Source organism: Nuphar pumila, chromosome 1, assembly GCF_984573655.1.
Source record: "Nuphar pumila chromosome 1, dmNupPumi1.hap1.1, whole genome shotgun sequence".
Taxonomy (NCBI): domain Eukaryota; kingdom Viridiplantae; phylum Streptophyta; class Magnoliopsida; order Nymphaeales; family Nymphaeaceae; genus Nuphar; species Nuphar pumila.
Window position 1 is genome coordinate 180022918 of NC_143249.1, and position 11128 is coordinate 180034045.

Below are 11128 nucleotides of genomic sequence, written 5' to 3' on the forward strand. Positions count from 1 at the left end.
CCAGCAATGACAACACAAACGGTAAAAAGTATCATTTGTGGAAAAAAAACTCTCGACGGTTGTAGGGGTCTGCTTAACACCAGTTTGACTATACAACAACAACACAACTACGCCTTCATCCCAAAACAATTGGGGTCGGCGATATGAACCAACAAAGAAAATCATTCTGTGTCTTCCACATGAATCCTTCTCCTCCAATCATTTCTATCCAATGTCATGTCCTCGGTGAGGTTCAAAGCATTCATATCCTTTCCTATCATCTCCATCCAAGTCTTCCTAGACCTACCCCGACCTCTTTTAACTAATATTTTTTCTCATTTCTCCATCTTTCTAACTGGAGCATCATTAGGCCTTCGCCGAATATGTTCAAACCAACATAAACAATTCTCTCTCATCTTATTTTCAACGGGTGCAACGCCTACTCTTTATGCATTTGAGTGAGGTGAAACTGCCTTCTCTTTGTATTTGCAATAAAAACTGGATTTGGTAACTGTGGCCGGACAAATCCAAGAATTGGCAGCTGCCACTCTTTACATAGCGCATAAACTTTTGCTAGGAGTTATTAGATAAAGATGTGAGTTGAGGATTTTGGTTTATGTTTACCAATTTCAAGAATTTATGGCGTTTGTTTTTCCAAGTTTTATAAATTCCTTGCGACTTCCAACTCCCAAAAAGAACGTTAAGGGTCTGTTTGGATTCATTGAATTGGAATGCAATTCCCCCAATTCCTTATTCTCTTGTTTAGTAATTTCCCTCAAATTCTTAAGTTATTGAGAATTTATTTGTAGCATGCACGTCGGACCCTTTTTTTTTTTTTGCCATAACAGAACTGGAGGAATTAAGACCCCCTCCTTTTTACAAATAGCCTTTAGCCAACCTAAACAGGCCAAGGCATATGAAACCTACCAGGCAGTTATTCAACCGCCCGTGTACCGTGGGGTTTGAACTTGTAACATCCCATTTCATGGTGACTTGCACAAACTACTCCTACCAAATGGTCAGAGCCCCGTTGGTATGCACGTGGCACCACATGCATGGTACAAATAGGGCAGGGATAGGTATAGGGGTGTCAACGGCCGGGTTTACCCGGGCCCGACCCAAACCAAACCCTATAGGCTCGGGTATGGTGATAAATAAGAAGACCTGATTAAGAACTGAGTCTGGTCACCAAGGTCCGATTAATACATGAACCGGGTATAGTTTCTGAAATACCAGACTCAGGCCCAACCAGAGTTACGATTAAGACCCACAAATTTTCAATATAAAAATGATAAAAATATGGTTTTATCGGGTATGGCCTGGGTCTGGTTCATGTAGCTTTTATTGGGTCCGGGTATTGTTTCTCTTATGGTGGGTCCGATTAGACTTGGATCTAGAACCCATACCATACCTGAAAATCGTGGCCTGGTCTGATTCCACCTAGGTCCCAACCAAACCTAACCCCATTGACACCCCTAATCAGGTACAATGTAATTGCCCAAAAAAAAGGAAAATTTTCATACACACTGAAAGTTTTGGCCATAATAAAAAAATGACACCTCAATGTTTTATATTGTTAAAAACACACTTAAACTTTTGATCCTTTAATCAAATACACACTTTCATCTATTGACAGGTTCTTTCAAGTTTTGTGGGGCCCAGGAACATGTGCCATGTAACAAGAGGGATCAGCAGTGTTTGTTTTGTGCAAATACATTGCATATCCCTGTTCTACTTCAATAAATTTTTTTGGGAAAATTCTATTTTGGGGCCTAACTTTTGCCTTTAATTCAATATATGGCCACGCTTTTTCAGAATTTGAAATATGAGCCAAACTTTTCCTGAAAACAGTCAAATAGGGACCTCAGGTCAACATCTACAATTTTGGAAAACGTAATTCCTTTCTTATTTCCTGTATTGTCCCTTGAAAATTGAAAAATATTCATTTATCCCCACAAAAAGAAAAAAAGTAAACAGTTTAAACTCTTGATGAAGGTCACTGTCGTAATTTGGTTTATAATATAACCTGTGTTATAAAATATTAAATGCAAGCCCTTGTTTAGCAGTTTTGGTAGAAAATTTGTCATATTTGAAATTTTAAATATGTGAGGCTCATATTTGGAATTAGGGACAAAGGGTTGGACCTAACTGAATTCCCTTTTTTGTTTTTATTTTTTTGCTTCCTCTGGACCGTATGAAGCTCATGAATGCTTTGCAAAACATGCATGCCACTTCTTTTTATTTTTGTCTTTTTTATTGCTTTGAAGGGTATGAATAATGATGCAAATGGGTCGGATTTAGGATGGAGGCTTACCATTTTTTTGGCTGTTCTTAATCTGATTCTGATCCGAATCCCCATGTATTTAGCTGTTCTGGATCTGGACCTTTTGCATCCTTATACGAAGTTCCTGGATGGGCCCATAGGACCCTATATAAAACAGATGGACATCCAGGTTATGGATCTCGAGAAAGGATTGAGCTCAATGTGAGTGAAACAAGCTCGGAAGCAACAAATTAAAAACCAAATGTGAAGAGGATTATCATTTGCAGCTTTTAATTCTGAAGAGTCATGTAATAGGGACATATCTAGATCCAAATTCAGATCCAAAATCTGATCCAACTTCAAAAAAGATAGCATCGCTATAATAAAATTCAATACATTCATATATCCCAATCTACACAACATTGCAAGACTGTAAATCAACCATAACCCAAATCAAAACTAAGCTTCTGATGACTCGATGAAGACCAAAAGAAGGTAACGCAGTAATATGACAAAATATATCACCATGTCATATTTTGACATGCGTGCTGGAGACACACACATTGTTGCATCTCGCATTAGCATAGTCTGAACTAGGGGTGGCAAAACCTGACACTACCCACCAACCCGCCTCTTAGGCGGGTTCGGGTTTGGAAAAAATGAACCTGTTTAATAAACGGGTCGACCAGCCTAACCCGTTTATTAAATGGGTCGGGTTCGTGTTAGGGGTATGCCAACCCGCCAACCCGGCTGACCCGTTTAATAAACGGGTTAGGCAGGTGGGTCAACCCGCCAACATTGCTATCACCAGTGGGCAGGTAAAAAGTATTTGTCAAGTTCTACACTGCTGAACCGCAATGGGGCCTAGCCGCCTAGGTCAATATAGCACCTCTTAGATTGTAATGGGACATCTCAACCACAATGGTGGTTTCTTCTCAGTTGAGAATGTCACCAAGTTGTCTGGACGTCACAAGTTCAAAACCCACAGGTGAGTCCCTTGCTGCAAGATTGAAACTGGGTATCTCCTGATAATTAGTTCAGGATAGGATAAGAAGGGCTGTTGCATAGATCCTTTATTAATCTATAAGAAAAATCATGTAAGGAGATTCTTATTTGTCTAAATAGTACTTCAAACTTGGAATGAGAATGAAAAAATTAACGATACTTCTTTATCTTTTGATTTGTTCTACTGGATCGGACCCTAAGGGTTTTACCAGCCAGAGGCCAGCCAACTTCAAGTTGGCGATGAGGGGGTTTTTCCCTTGAATTATCCAAAAAGAAAAATTACAAATCTATTTGCAATAAAAACAATATCTAAAGTGGTATGTCGGCCAAGTCACAAAAAGGTGCAAATCACTTTTCACATCATTTTCCAAGCATTATTTTTATTTCCCAAGAACGTGTTTACCCATGTAAAAAAGTAATCTATGGTTGTGTAGGGGGGGGGGGAGTTCCCAGTTTGCCAAAACTATAGTTTGTAGAAGTCTAAACCAACGAAATGTTGGCAGGTTGAAGTTTTCCACCCTCTGACTCCTTAAACCTTGACTCTTCACATACTCCTTTCTTCTGCACACCCAAACAAACCATCCAGGTTGAAGTTTTCCTCTGCCTGCTTTGGGACCAAGGAACCTTCCCTTCTTAAACCCCTTTTCTCCACACCCAAACAACCATCCAGCAGTTCCAATGGATGCTCCATTAGCACTCCTCGGCTAGCCAGAAATCCATGATTTCTCAGATGAATGCTTTGTTGATCCGGCCACCCATGGAAGCGATCACGCACCCACCACATCCACAACAGTCGAAACCCCAAGCGACCCATTCATGAACCTCCTCACAAGCCAAATTCAACAAAACCAAGCTGCCGGTGACCCCCAGGCTCAATCAATGGGCCTGACTGAGAACCTCTCCATGACGTTCCTTTCCACAGGGAATCCCTGATTGGATTTCTTCTTCCATGTGGTGCCTGACACGCCGAAAGGCTGACTGAGTTACTAGAGACAGCATGGGCTTACAATCCCACCACTCTAAGACTCGGCCACCCAAGGGGAGTGAGAGGTACAGGAAAATCTGACAGAGAGGCCTTCTACACAGCAGCTCTTTAGCTTCACCAACACCACCCCAAAAACTCTGGCCTGCAACATCCGCAGCTTCTCTGATGCCGGTTACCTCAAAGACTTACCAGAGATACTTTTCCGGCTGCTCGAAGGTCCAGATGTACATGAAATTGACAAGCAGAACAGCATCAAAAGCCCATTCCGTGAATGCCTTTAGTTGAAGAGTGAGGAAAAAGCAGAAGAAAAACAGAAAAGCAAAACCGCAGGAAGAAAGGATCGCTGAGGAGATGGAAAGATGCAGGCATAAGAGAGAACACGCAGCGGATCTACCGAGAAGAAAGACTGCAAATATGACATTGAAAATGATAGAGAGGGACAACAACGATCTGGATTTTTGGTTTCTGTATGATGAGATCTCGAAGCTCTTTGCCGAGCTGCTCGCTTCAGATCTAACAAAAGTTGATTTAGGAAAAACCAACGACCTCAGCTTAGCTTACAAATGGTGTCCTTCACTGGATTCTTTATACAATCGTTCGTTGCTCCTCTGTGAAAGCATTGGAAAACAGCTTTTCCCAGGGATTCTGACCTAGCATATGCTGACAGAGAGGAGCGACATTATTCTTATAGGGTGCGAGATCGTCTTAGCAAGCAGGCTCTCATTCCGCTGCAGAAAAATCTCCAGCTGCCAGAAGCTTACATGAGCGCCAACCAGTGGGATTCCCTACCATACAACCATGTTGCTTCTGTTGCCATGAAGAACTACAAGAAGATCTTTGAGAAACACGATGGAGCTCGCTTCTTCGCATATCTGAGCGATGTGCAGCAGGGGAAATGTAAGATAGCAGCAGGAGCTTTGCTCCCCCGTGAGATTCTACAGGCAGTAGTTGATGCAGCAACTAACGGCCATACTGATGAAGTAGCAGAATTGCAGTGGCGAGGGATGGTAGAAGAGATGCGGAATCAGAGGAATCTGACAAATAGCCTGGCAATCTGCGATGTGTCCGGGAGCATGTCTGGGATAATTGCACTTGGCCTACTAGTTTCAGAACTCAATTCAAAGCCATGGAACGGCCATGTTATTACCTTCAGTGAGAATCCACAACTCCATGACATCGTGATACACTAATTGAAAAACAAACAGTTTGTACAGAATATGGAATGGGGATGAATACAGATTTTCAGAAAGGGTTCGACTTGATTCTGCATGTAGCTGGCGAAAGGAAGTTGGCAGAAGATGAACTGATCAAACACTTGTTCGTTTTAAGTGACATGGAGTTTGATATGGCATCAGCAAATCCTTGGGAAACTGATTACATGGCAACAGAGAGAGTTTAGAGAGTGCGGTATGAGAAGCCACCAGAGATAAGTCTTCTGGAACCTTGGCGATTCGATAGCCATGCCAGGGATAAACTCACAGAAGGGGGTGGCACTTGTTAGTGGATTTTCAAAGAACTTGTTAAAGATCTTCATGGAAAGTTGGAAACTGATGGAGAGATTAATCCTGTGGCCATCATGGAAGATGCTATATCTGTAAAGGAATATGAAAAACTGGCTGTCGTTGATTGAATTGTATATATTTTCAGTGTGCCCGTCATGGGAGGCAAGTGTTACTGCTGTTGCTATTGGCAAAAGGAAATGCATGATACTAAAGACCAGAGAAGTCATTTGCAATTAATGTCTGGAAGTAACTACTGCAAGTAGTTTCCATTGCATATATCAAACAGCCATAATTACAGCAAAAATGGAATTTCAGAAAGGAAACAAGTTATAAAAAGCTGAAACAAATGTATGGAAACATAGACAATCACCATGATGACAACCAACTCATGGTTCAAATAAGCCATTAGAAAAAGGGAATCTAACCATAATTCCATGTAGTCTACCCATTTGCAGCTCTTCATTTTGTTTATGGTTGAACCTGAGATATACCAATGACATGTACCTAACCTCCAACGCATACTTGTCTTTGAAGAGCTTGATTACTGAACCAGTTCCATACAGTGACGGGGCTCTCTAAATTTCAATGACATCTATCCTAATAGAATAACACCAAATTTCAATTTCATATTTACAAACCTGACAGGATAATACTGTATACTTATAGACCTAATAGGAGATAACTGGTGTCTTTTATTTGAATTTAATCATCATGCTATATATGAGAGGTCTGCCAATCAACAAAGTTTGAGCTGGTTTCATCATTGTCGTAATGGATGCAAGATTCACTTCCAAATCCGCAAAGACAAGACACAGATTTAGCTATAGTTTCTTTGGTCATCAGCTACCTCCTGAACGAAAGCCAGATCAGGCTTGATTGTCCAGAATTCAACTTCTTCCAACAGATGAAGCGGAAGGTGATATAAGGGTTTGCACTTCATGAAAAGCTGCACTAGGATGCTGAAAACTAATTCATTCGTATCTAAACAAACCATAAAAAATTTGTTTGAAACTGACAGGGATCCCTTTCCCTCCAATGTGTATCATCTGAAAAGAAATAGAGGAAATAGATTTGGTGTAAAGATTATTTGTTTATTTGCACTTCCTCAAGATTACACATAACTGCTTTGAAGATCATTTGTTTACATGCATATGCATAAATTTCTTTCCACAAGCTATACTTGCAATTCATTTTGACATAATACGAACATTCTGTTGGGGAAGCATAACTTTTCTTGGACCACCTAACCATCTATATGGAAACAAGTAGAACGAAGAAGGATAGACATATCTAAATTAAAAACTAAACCTCTTAGAGATGAAACTCCCCAAAATAGCATAAGCCAGACAAGATCAACCTTCCAAATTCACCTTAACATGAAAAATGTATGTATTGATGAAAACAAAACAAAACTCGGAACAAGAAAACGACCACATATGATGTGCATGTCTATCAATACAGGAAAAATCCAAGTATCACCCATCCATACATACAAATCACATATAAAAACATACCCATAGACACATTTTTGGCATACAAACCGATGAAGCTTAAGAACCAAACAAGTAATTATCACGAAACCAATAATCCCCATCTACATTAGAGCTGGAATTCTGCAAAATCAGCAAATAATTGACAACCATCAAAGCAATAACCAACAATGGAGAATGAAATTCTTCTAATTAACAAATAGTTACCAATCGATACTCCCCGCCTAGGTTAGTGCCACTGTTAATATGAATGATCTCTGTCTACCTAAGAGCAATAATTAATTACAATCGAGACATAGTTAACTACCGATCAAGCTAATAAACCACGCATATATTGTAGCTAGAATTCTCCGTAATTAGCCAGAAATATTCATGATTAAGAAGCAATCAATTACCATCAAACCAATAACCCCAACATATCAAACCAAAATTTTTACACAGCAACATGATAAACCATTCCTTAATACAACAAAATATATATATAGATTTTGAAAACCACATGACGAAGAATCAACTATCTAATCATCGTCATCATCATCATCATTTTGACCGCCACTAACATCATCGTCATCGTCATCGTCATTGTCATTGCCGGCCATATGGTAAGGACCAGAATGCGTTGCTTGTCGCCGAGTCCGAGAAGGGAGGATGTTCGCCGGGTCGACCTCCGCCAAGGGGTCGTCTGAGAGATCGCTGTCGCCGTCTTCGTCTCCGCCACCACTGCCACCTCTGCCATCCTCCTCCTCCTCCTCACTGTCGTCGTCGCTGTCGCTCTCGACTAAAACCTTCCCTTTCCCCTTTCCCTTATCCTTCGCCTTCCCTTTATCCCTTGCTACCTCCATAACCTTCCCCTTCGCAGACAAGGCATTCCCTTTCGGACCGAAAGCCGATTTCTTTCTCGGCTGTTCGTCTATGCTTCCGGAATCCGAACTGAATTCCTTCTCCTCCTCTTCTTCGGCGTCGTCATCGTCGTCGTAGGACTCGTAGCGGTCGAGCTTGCTCACACGTTTTGTTTTGGAGTCGCTGGTGTGGGATTTGGTGGTTTTGGGCGGTTTGGAGGAGGTGAGGACCTTCGCCACCGAGAGGGTCGCCGGTTTCTTCCTTTTCCGGTTGTCGGAATTCTCCATTTCCGCCTTCCTCTTTGCTGCGAGGGCTTGTAGCGCCTTCTTCCGATCTGCCATGGCAGAGAGAGAGAGAGAGAGAGAGAGAGAGAGAGAGAGGTTAGGGTTTTGGGGGTTCAGGGTTTGACGGGGGAAACTTTCTTTCACAGAATCACAATGCGGGAATTCCAAGAATAAAGTTTGGCTATATGGAGTTATAAGGCCAGGAGTTAAAACTCCATGTTTGCTTAACAGGGGAGTTGAAACGGCCAACGGCTAAGGTGTTATATTAGAGTAAGGGTGTCAACGTGTCGGGTTTGGTCCAGACTCGGGTGGAATCAGACTTGGACCAGATTTTTGGGTATGGTATCGGGTCTGAACCCAAGTCTAATAAGGTCTACTATAAGAGAAACCATACGGGACCTGATAAGAACTACATGAACCAGACCTGCACCATACCGGTTAAATAATATTTTTTATTATTTTTACACTGAAAATTTGTGGGTCTTAATTGGAACTCGGGTCGGGCCTGGGTCTGGTATAAAATTTCACAAACTATATTAATGCAAGGAAGACATCTTTTATGCATGATGCGTGTGGAGGTTGTTACTATCGTGATTAAAAAAATAAAACAAGCAATCAATTTATGGACGCAAGATGCATGATGGCACATTTCATGTTTTGGGAGTTTTCTTCTCTCTCTCTATTGTGTCATTAGCCATCCTTTGGCACTTTTCCTTCTACTGCTTGCATCCATTACAACGTTCTGTCAGAGACTTCATGAACCTACTTTGCATTCTCCTACTCACTCTTAACATTTAGGGCACGTTGGGTTCAATCACATTAAATTCACTTTAGAAAATTAATCTCATATGAACAATACCTCAAAAGCAATCAAAGATAAAACTTTTTTTTGGCATCAAATCTTAAAATCTATCTTCATAAAAAGTGAGTTGAGACAAAACCTAAAAATGAGTTTTAAAAAATAAATCTCATTGGTGTGAGATTTACTTTTTTTATGAGATTTTAAAAGTGAATCTCTTTTGAACAATATTTTTATTTTTAAAAAATACAACCAAACGTACCCTTAGGGTTCCTTTGGCTCTAGCTGCAATCATTACCGTCATCCAGCTACCCAGTCCCTCACCATCACTAGAATACCTCCTCACCTTCGTTGCTGCCTCCCTCACCATGATGCACACTACCTTTCACCTTGTTGCACCCAGTACCTCCAGCGACTCTTTAACGTCAAGGTTTGGTATCTCTAAAAGGGGAGGTGCACCACCCTGATGCCGAAGACCCAAGTAGAACCCTCTCACACCTTGTGTGGAATGCATAAGCTTTTAATGATATTTTCATTTATCCTTTTTTCTTTTTTAGGTATATTAACTCATTGGTGTTTTAGGCATCCATCCATTTTGTAAAATGTATTGGTTTTTAGGGCTTTGGACTTTTCTTTTCTTTTCTTCTTTTATTTGCTGAATCAATGTCATGAGTATTCTTGATTGCTTTTTTTTACTTGATTCTTAGGGGTAAGGAGACCACCGACACTACGTCAAGTGTAGCCACCACGAGTTCCTCTGCCACCGATTCACTATAAGGATGAGGGTCAATAGCGATGACTTTTTAACGGTGAGAAAAAACTTGCCACTATTGATCAAGTAATAAGGGTGAGAGTTTTGTCACCGCTAATTGATAGGTAATAACAATAACATAAATATCACGCCGTTATTACTTTACTACAACCATGAATTTCACAGTTATTGCTTCATCAATAATAGCGAGTTGAACCGCTAGTGTTGCCTATGAGTTCTAGTATTAGTGTTGTTGGATGAGTATTATAAAACAGGCATAGGTATTTCAAATTTAAGAATAATTTGTTAAGCATATTTAGGTATTTTTTCTAGGTTAGTATTTACGTAGAAGTAAATTTTGCTTCTTATGAAAGTATGGGTATTCTGAAATTTAAAGGTGAAATTTGATGCTTTTATTCCTTGTGGTTCTATGACTTTTTAGTTTTTTCAGATGTTAGAATTTATTTAACTTCGAATAAAATTCTTTTTAAAGCAAATTTCAGCTAACAGAGGAAAAGTGATGGTTCTCTTGTATTGGTATTATGAAATTTGAAGTGGATTCTATTTTCAATTTTGTTTTTTTTCTGTGGGACAGAGAGAAATTGATGGTTTTGATGAATTAGGATAAATCATAAAAATTAAATTTGAAGTGTTTTTTTCTCTCAAGGCTTAAGTTAAAAGATTTGGGGTAAATATTGATTTAAAAGATATGCATCTTGTTAATTAGTTATTGTTGTGATAGCAGGGGAAATTTTACACTTTTAGTAGTCTAATAAAGGATTAATTGAAAGAGTTTGCCTTCAAGTTAGGTACATCATTGTTTTGTTTTAAGACATAATTATGATATGTTTTGTTATTAGATAATTGCTTATTTGTGAAAATTTGTCGTCTCTTTTTTTCTTTATGTTCCCCTCCTTAAGGTTTCATCTAAAAACACCTTCTTCTTAGTAATGTTTGAATATGCTAAAACCATAACTTTTTTTAAAATCATATATAATTCCTTAGTGTGGTTCTTTTGTACGATCTCTTAAAATTATGAATACCACATGATGACTGGGCTGACAATGGTCTCCAACAAAGATAGCCTATTTGAAAATGTTAAAAAAGATGAAGGCAGTAGATAAGGGCCATTTTTTGGACAAAAACAATTGTGGCGTTGATCGCGCATGTGATTAGTGGTGTAACTGCATTCTCTATTGTCTGAAATATATTTTGAAATGAATGCTTATG

At 39.7% G+C, this 11128-nt stretch overlaps 1 pseudogene; it reads left to right on the forward strand.

Moving 5' to 3' along the window:
- Positions 1 to 4126: 4126 nt before the first annotated feature.
- Positions 4127 to 5862, forward strand: LOC149851496 (uncharacterized; annotated as a pseudogene).
- Positions 5863 to 11128: the final 5266 nt, after the last annotated feature.